At 43.6% G+C, this 8,096-nt stretch overlaps 1 protein-coding gene across 2 annotated transcripts in view; it reads right to left on the reverse strand.

Annotated features, from left to right (window-relative positions):
- B3GNT2 (UDP-GlcNAc:betaGal beta-1,3-N-acetylglucosaminyltransferase 2) overlaps nucleotides 1-3,242 on the reverse strand; it is a 48,090-nt gene extending 44,848 nt beyond the window's left edge. Inside the window, exon 1 of one of the 2 annotated variants that reach the window (XM_053380370.1) lies at nucleotides 3,113-3,242. The gene's annotated coding sequence lies outside the window, so the exon portion shown is untranslated. Of the gene's footprint in view, nucleotides 1-2,684; nucleotides 2,771-3,112 lie in introns of those variants that run through there. The other variant, XM_053380369.1, reaches the window with a different exon arrangement.
- Nucleotides 3,243-8,096: the final 4,854 nt, after the last annotated feature.

The raw sequence follows: 8,096 nt of genomic DNA on the forward strand, positions 1-8,096 counted from the left end.
GTTGGAATCTGTCTGACTTGGGAGACAATGGAGGAATGTACTTTTTTGGGGTGGGGTCAAGCTGTTGGATGATTTTAGTGCCTGCTGTAGAGACCAATGTGGGAGAGACCTGTTTTGTTGCAGCTGGGGCAGATGAAGGCGTCCCACTGGGACTATGGTGTTTCTTCTCTCTGTGCTCCTACCAGGGGTCATTTCTCCTGTGCTCACTGCTATGGATGCACAATTTGATTGCCTATCTCCAGGGATTGCGGTCAGTGTGGATTTATGTATAAGCTAAACAAGCTATAGCTTAGGGCCCCAATCTTTTGGGGTCCCCCAAAAAAATTAAAGGGAAAAAAACTGGATGTACATTTCCAAAATATAAGATAAAAAACAAATAAAATCAAACCTACATGCAGCAACATTGTTTTGTGTTGTGTAGGCTCCTATGATGTACATATTTTGTTATGTGCAAATGGCTTTAGATATCCATTAAGTCCATAATTACCATATAGCATATATTCAACACACAAAAAAGTGATAATTTGTTGTTGACAAAGGACAGCTGGACATATAAAGAGCCCCATTACCTTCAGTAGCTTAGGGTCTCATTAAACCCAAATCTGGCCCTGATTGTGGTTGTCTGCAAGTGCCTGGAGACATAGCATGGTTGATGTTACCAGCCTTCTTGTCACATTTGCAGACATCTCTGTAATGCAGTGTTGGTCTGCCAATTGGCCTGGTGCTGGAAACACATCCTTGGGAATCCTGACATCTTCCACTCTGTGGACATGACCATGCCAGCATATACAATCGCTGAGACAGGAATGTGAACATGCTGGGAATGTGAGCACATCTTTGTTTGGATTCTGTCTTGTCATTTGATACCCAAAATCCTCCTGGCATGGCTCATGTGGAAGGCATTGAGACATCACTCCAAATAGGTTGTAAGTTGCACACAACTCACTTCCATAACGCAGTGTGCTCAACACGCAAGCCTGGTAAACTTTTATCATGGTATTGGACATTAGCATCACGTTCTCCCATACCCTTTTGGAGAGGCGAGCCACTGCCATAGCTGCCTTGCCAGCTCAACATTGATGGAGAGATTGCTGGTTATGGTGGAACGTAGGCAGACAAAATTGTCTACCACCTCAAGTGTGTGATCACCAATGCTGATGTGTGGAGTGCTAGCAATGTCCTGACCTAAGATGTTGGTCTTCATCAGGGTATTGTTAAGGCTGAACTCCCTGCAGGCTTGGGCAAAATGACTGATGAGTCTCTGAAGAGTTTGGCTATGGCTTGCTGAGAAAGAAGAGGACCTTTTTAAAGCAGAGAAGTGGAAGTAGCAGGAGGAAACATCTTCAACTATGTCTGAATGAGAATGGAGAACAGAAACTAAAAATGCAATCAGGCTAGATTCTAGAAGAAAGCCAAACAGGTGCACAATACTAAAGTGTTTTAGGAGCTTCCAAGCGCTTTTCACTCAGGCCCAGCTCATTCTCAGCAATCTATCAAACAACCTAGAATGTAGGTTTTCCACTTACTGTTAGGGCCACTTTGTGAATTCTCCATCAAAGTAAGATTTAAGTGTTAAGTGTTTTATAGATTATAATTGTTTCACTGATGATTTGTTAATTATTTTATGTTTTATGCTGTATTTCTGATGTTCTGCTATGTTCTATTATGTTCTTGTTATTTATTGTTTGAGATTTGAGATTCATTTGAATAAAAAGCAACATAGAAATATAATAAATCAAATCAAATCAATCAAGTTAAAGCCATTAGATCTAGTAAACTTGTGACCTGTTTCCAAATGTTTGTGTTAATAGTATTAAGTATACTATTGACAATTCCAGCAACAGTAGCTTCTGGAGAGAGGCCGTTTAGCAAACTTTAGCTAATTAATAATTATCTACAATGTCTCAGAAATGTCTTGTGGATTTGGCCAGGCTAAGTGTTGAATCAAACATTGCCAAAGAGATTGATTTTCATGCGGTAGTTTGATTTTTTTTGCAAAAAAGGCCAGAAAAGGTCTTTTAAAAAAAGTAAATAGTAAGTTAATCTTTTTTCTTTCTTTTTTTAACTAATACTTATGTCTTCTGATGATCTGATCTGCACTGCAATATAAAAGGATATTTCAATCTGAATTATTTTTCCTCATCTGTACATAAACAAAGGTGTGCGAATTGAATGTGCTTTCTTATTTCTGACCCTCTTTTATTTATATTTATGTCTATTTTTGTGGAGGAAGTTTGGGAGCACAAGGCCTCAAATGCAGAAAACTGACAGAGGGACCCCCTCCGGCCCCCTCTCGCCCCCCAGGCCCTTTTCAACCCCCCAGGCCACGGGAATGATGGTGGAAAGTCAGCGCCACCAACGTCTCCCGGCTCCTGCATTTATATACCAGGAGCAGAACGACGTGAACAGGCTTTAGCTGTGGGAAGGGAATAAAACACAAGGAAGCCATAAATCCGAAGGCTCCTGAACGCTGCTTGGGCCCACAGGGCGAAGTCGACAATTTGTAGTTTCAAGCCCTGCCACAAAATGGCTGCCCTGCAGGCGGAGATTTCCAGCCCCCTTTCCGCCTCCGGGATGCTTCAGTATTCTCCCTTCCCCTCCCCACCACCACTGTCCCCGCTCACAGCGGCTCCATTCCCTGACCCTCTTCCAGCCCCACGGCTGCTTGATTTCTGCCCCCTTACCTCTCTCGCCCTCTTCCCCACAGCGCAAGCGCAGCCGCCCCCTCCGGCTCGGCCTCTTCCCTTCCCCCACCTCCAGGGAGAACAAGGCTGGGAGCTGCTGGGAAGGCAAGGAGGCCCTGGGGCCAAAGTCTGGGGCCCCCATAGCCCGGGGGCCCTCCAAACGGCCACCCAGAGAGCAGCAGACAGTGGGGGCCGTGGCAAACAGGCCCTGCATCGGCACCACGGGCTTGAGGGTGTGCTGGATTTTCCAGCTTTCAAATTCCAAAATTGAGAGGTGCTAAAAAATTGTACCATGACCAAAATACATTTGGGTCAAACTAACATAATTTAGTTTTGCTTGGTGAGTAAAACTTGTGTAAAATGGCACAGAAATCATTAAAAAAAAATTGCCAAGTACTTGCAGATGTATACTTATTCTTACGCATTACCTGACATTTTCAGAAGGTAAAATTCAAATTCTTTTCCGAAAGCAGTTTATGTGCTTCTGCATCAAACGTAGACTGACCAAGCTAAATGTTGTCCAATCACAAAAGTAACTGCAGATTTGAAATTCTCACACTCAAAAACTTGGGGATATATAACCTCTCAACTACGTAACAAGGGGGATGGGGGATGATAAATATATATGACAGTTGACGTAAAAAGGTTATGTCACACTGTGTCAAAATGGTATTTCTTTTAAAAACACCAAACTGCTCTTGCACGCTGGCTTAGATGTTTAGAGTGCAACAGATCAGACACAGGCCATCAACCTGTTAAAGGAGAAACCTTCTATGTACATCCAGTGCTGTGCAATCTCATTACATGCCACTCCTAACAGCATCACCACCATTTCCTTATGAGGCACAGATAGATTCAAGCCCCAGATCAGGGAGCAAGGCTGACCAGTAATATCCGTATTATCTGTAGGAAAGATCTGCTTCCAGAACTGTTTTAACAAAAATACAGCCCTGCATCTAGGGAACCTCTGTCCCCGCACCATCATTTGGGGCTGATACAGTTGATTGGGCAGCCATTCCCAAAGTTTAGCTGGATTTCCCTTTAAATGTGTTAGGAATTTTTTTTTTTGGTGGGGGGGGGGGAGTGTGTTCCTGTCACTCAGCCATTAGATTCCCTTGTGCCACCTCCAATAGCCGTTATTTTCTCCCACAGCCTTGGAGCCTATTCCTGCTCCCTGCTATTCTTCCACACACTAATACTACTCCCCTTTGCACCCCTCTTAATGTAAAATGTTTTTCTCCTCTGCCTTTGATTATTCCCCAATCCAGTCATTCCCGTCTTTCTGCTATATTCCACTTGTTGTTCTCTTGCACATTTGAATCTTCTATCAATAGGTGTCCCTTCCTGGCAGGCAAATAAATTTCCAAAGGGAAATTGATGGGATAAGACAATGTCATTTTAATATCCAGTGATCTTCCTTTGAGTGTACTTCTTGCTACACCTTTGCTTGCAATAGCACATTTTAAAAGCTGGAGATCTGTGTATATTTGTTTTAATCAACAGGCGTTCAAAATCTAATACACAGAAGAGACTGTTATGTGCAAATTACAATTGTATTCAGAGTATTGAGGACCACTTCAGAGAAGAGGTGGCAACCTGATCAGCCTTGGCTGATGGAGAAGGGGGTGGGCAAGGCATTGCAAAGAGAAGGATCTTCTACTGGAATGAGATTATAACCATTTCCTTTTTAGTGTGTTTTACCTCCATTGTGAAATTTTACCCTTTTCAGCAAACAAAAGCTTTTTCAGCAGTGCAGTATTATGTAACTTGTAAAGGAGCAGCACAATTAGTGATGAGAGATGTTAGACTTTTGAGAAAGCAGATCTTGAAAAAAGCAGAGCCTCCAGCCAGCACAAGCTAGAAGTGTCATTCTTTATGAATCCCCTTAGAGTCAATCTAGTGTGAAAGCTGCTTGGCAGATTTCTCCATTGCCAGCCAAGCCCTGTCCCCAAAGATGGGAGGATATGGTATTATATATATAGTGTGTGTGTGTGTGTGTGTGTGTGTGTGTGTGTGTGTTTGTTATATATACAGAGAGATAGAGAGAGAATGCTAATGCATTCAGAATAATGACCAACACTTTTTATTGTTTACTAATCATATTTATATCAGTCCGCTATTGGTCTTGTCTGCTCAATCCACTGCACCCTGTCCTTGCATGCAGGAGAAGTCCCTAACCACCAAGGGTTTGAGACCCATCGGCTACTCTGACCAAGTTTAGACAGCTACTTGAAGCCGTTCCTTGGGGCTTTGCTGCTGTCGTATTCTGACAGTTTCTAGGAGCCATAGCTGAGCACTGAGGGCAGGGTGGGGACCAAGGTGGACAAACTACCACAGAAGGAGCACGACGTGTCCCTCACCAGAGGTTCTACCCTTCCCCTAACACCCCATGCATATTGCTCTGCTTTCCTTTGGACCACATCAGTGAGGCCGAGAGGGAGGTCTTGTTGTCTGGGCAGCCCAGGACCTCCAGACATAGTGGCCAGGCTTCACCCTGGGGAGGTCACTTTGGTTCTGCTAATGCAGCGGTTTGGCTTCACTTCCAGAGGCGCACGCCATTGTCTCTTGAGACAGATGGATGCCAATTATATCAGTCCTCCAAAGAGCTCAAGGTAGAGCCAGTGGGTTCCCCCCACCTTTTAATCCAAATAACCCTGTGAAATAAGGTAGAGATAGTACTTGGCTGTGATGGAGCCAGTTTGTCAGCCTCTATGGTGGGTGGCTAAACTGTACCCTCCAGATAGTGAACCAACTCTCTTCAGCCCCAACCAATATAGTCAGAGGTTAGCTGGGCTATTTTTCTAGAAAAATAGGTGCTGGAACTCACCATGAATGCCTTCCTTGTTCTCTTATAATGGCAATGGCACCCACCTGACAGGTGCTGGAACTGTGTCCTGGCTAAAAAAGACCTGGTGGTCAGGAATTAGTGAAGTTGTAGTCTAATAAAATAAAATAAGCAACATCTGTTTTATGAAGTGTTATAAGAATTCAAATAATGACGTAGAGCAGAATAAGATGTTAGCAAGCTTATAAGTGAGCTCCACTCCCACAGTCTCTTATCAACCCCGACGGTGGGGAGAATGGATAGAAAACTGCTTTTCTCTCTCTGCCCCCACCCTGACCATACCACTAGAATGTAGGGTTCCCAAATGAAATTGGTTGGGAGCAAATGCAAGACAGACAAAATGAAGTGCTCTGTTTTAATTAGAGAAATTTAAGGAGAAGTCTACCCTTGACTCCTTTTCATGACAACCAATTGGAACCACCATGTCCAGGAAACAGGTCACTGAACACCAGTTAGTGGGGAGCTGGTCTTGCTTGTGGGCTACCAAGTAGCATCCAAATGGTTAGAGGAGAAAACAGGATACTGGACTAGATGGACCTAGGCAGGGTTCTTATCACAGGTGCCAACTCTCTGCAGCCCTGGGTGCCCAAGCACCCCCCAAGTTCCCCATGAAGGGGCTGGGCACCCACGACCCTGGGCACCCACGGTCAGGGGGGCAAGCTGGCACTCCTGGTTCTTATGTTCTTACTCCTATGCAAATAAAATGGATAAAAGGACCATTTAGGCATACTGATTTTGAATATGGCAGAGGGATAAAAAGATAGCTCATCTCTGTCACTTGAAGTGATTCTATGCAGCCTGAGCAGTAATAGCAATGAAGAATGTTTTCCAGAAAACTAGCCAGCTTTCCCCTTCTCAATATTGTTTCAGCTTGAACTACTCCCTGTTCGTTGTTTTTACATCCATCTTTGAGAAACAGAGAGCTTGTTGAAACACCCAAGTCCACGGTTTCAAAAGGTGACAATCGCAGGAGAAACTTTGTGAAGAATGCTTTAGGGAAGCCGCAGTCAGGAGCCACCACACATAATGAGGTAGCCTGTCAGATCCTCTAGTCCAGCAACACTTCCAGCTGCGGCCAGCCAAATGCCTCCCAGAGCTCACACGCAGAGCACGAAGATGATAGATATTCCCTGTTTGCCCTGACATCTTTTATTTAGAAACTTATGGCCTCTGATTTATGGCTTCTGCAGGAAACCATCAGTGATATATACACCCTAAATACTGCATTTCTCCTTAATGTCTGTTGAAGTCAGTTGTTTAGAGTTCCTGTCATGTTTTCTCTCCTCTGGCACTGCAGAACCATCTCAGAACCATCCACACAACTTCTTCATTATAAAGCTTGTGAAAGTGAATTAGTTCCATCAGCTGCTGGGAAGGATCACTGAGCCACTCCAGAATCTTCCTGTTTCTCCCATGAAACTATATTCTTAAAAGGCTCTCATTAGAAATGACTGCAACTCCCCTCAGCTAAATTAAGCTACTCTTTCTAAATATTTAAAACACACTAACACAAAAATGCCTGGAAGTGGTTGGGGCAGGCAGGAGGGGAAGCAGAGGAAAGTTCAAGAAATAAACAAGTGTGAACTAGGGGAAATGCATTAGATCCATCAGTCAAAATGCTTTAATGTTTCCTGTTAGCAATCCAAGAGGCATTTAGGATTTATTTTTTATTCAAGTAATAAAAACCCCCTCACAGTCTAAACTGCTTATTAAAGGGAAGCAGTGATCATTGTCTACCAGTACTTTTAATACATGCTTTCAAAAATCCAGAGTTTTAAAGCAACTACATTCCACTAACAGATAAAACTTTATGCTTCAAAAAATAGGAAATAAAATGCATTAGGCAAATGGACAGAAAACAGAAAGTCATCTTGCAGGCAGAGCAGAACATCCTAGAAGACTAAAAGAGTAGGCAGTGAGTTGTATCCAACTCAATTCTACTCAGAGTAGACACAGTGAAATGAATGGACTTATGTTAGTTGCCTTCTCTGAGTATGACTAACATTCTTTACATTATTATTAGCCCCCAAACCCAAACTCACAGCTGGAAAATTATTCTTGTCATTGTGTTATGCCTGTGAAATCCACTGATAACAAAATATGGTGCATATGTTCCCAGGGCCAAAATCAGCCACAGAACAGCTGAAGATGAAGATGTTCCAGAGCCATTTCCATGCCTAATATTGAGGACAATCATAGAATCATAGAGTTGGAAGAGACCACAAGGGCCATCGAGTCCAACCCCCTGCCAAGCAGGAAACACCATCAGAGCACTCCTGACATATGGTTGTCAAGCCTCTGCTTAAAGACCTCCAAAGGAGGAGACTCCACCACACTCCTTGGCAGCAAATTCCACTGTCGAACAGCTCTTACTGTCAGGAAGTTCTTCCTAATGTTTAGGTGGAATCTTCTTTCTTGTAGTTTGGATCCATTGCTCCGTGTCCGCTTCTCTGGAGCAGCAGAAAACAACCTTTCTCCCTCCTCTATGGGACATCCTTTTAGGACAAGAAGAGGCAAGGTAGCAGTCAACAAAGTGCCACGTTGGGTGTTTTAGTTGCGGAAAAGTT

Source organism: Podarcis raffonei, chromosome 3 (genome assembly GCF_027172205.1).
Source record: "Podarcis raffonei isolate rPodRaf1 chromosome 3, rPodRaf1.pri, whole genome shotgun sequence".
Lineage (NCBI taxonomy): Eukaryota > Metazoa > Chordata > Lepidosauria > Squamata > Lacertidae > Podarcis > Podarcis raffonei.